The sequence below is a fragment of the Penaeus monodon genome, chromosome 21 (assembly GCF_015228065.2).
Source record: "Penaeus monodon isolate SGIC_2016 chromosome 21, NSTDA_Pmon_1, whole genome shotgun sequence".
NCBI lineage: Eukaryota > Metazoa > Arthropoda > Malacostraca > Decapoda > Penaeidae > Penaeus > Penaeus monodon.
The window spans coordinates 21,883,692-21,883,918 of record NC_051406.1 but is presented as its reverse complement, the minus strand read 5'-3'; positions in this window follow the sequence as shown (position 1 = coordinate 21,883,918).

Here is a 227-nt window from a genome sequence, read left to right as displayed (position 1 = left end):
TGTTTGTCGTTGTCTCTGTTTCCCTCCTACCTCCAGTCCAAAACAGCAAGACTTTGCTTTCGCGAGGGTAATGAAGTAACATGTTTGAAGCCCGATTGCGTGCGCGTGTGTGTATTTGTATGGCTGTGTGTATTAGTGATTTCGATGTGTCTACTCTGTTATATATAAAAATCCCATTTGCATGCACGTGTTTAACACTTGCTTCTTGGCAAACCTCGATGTTTTGA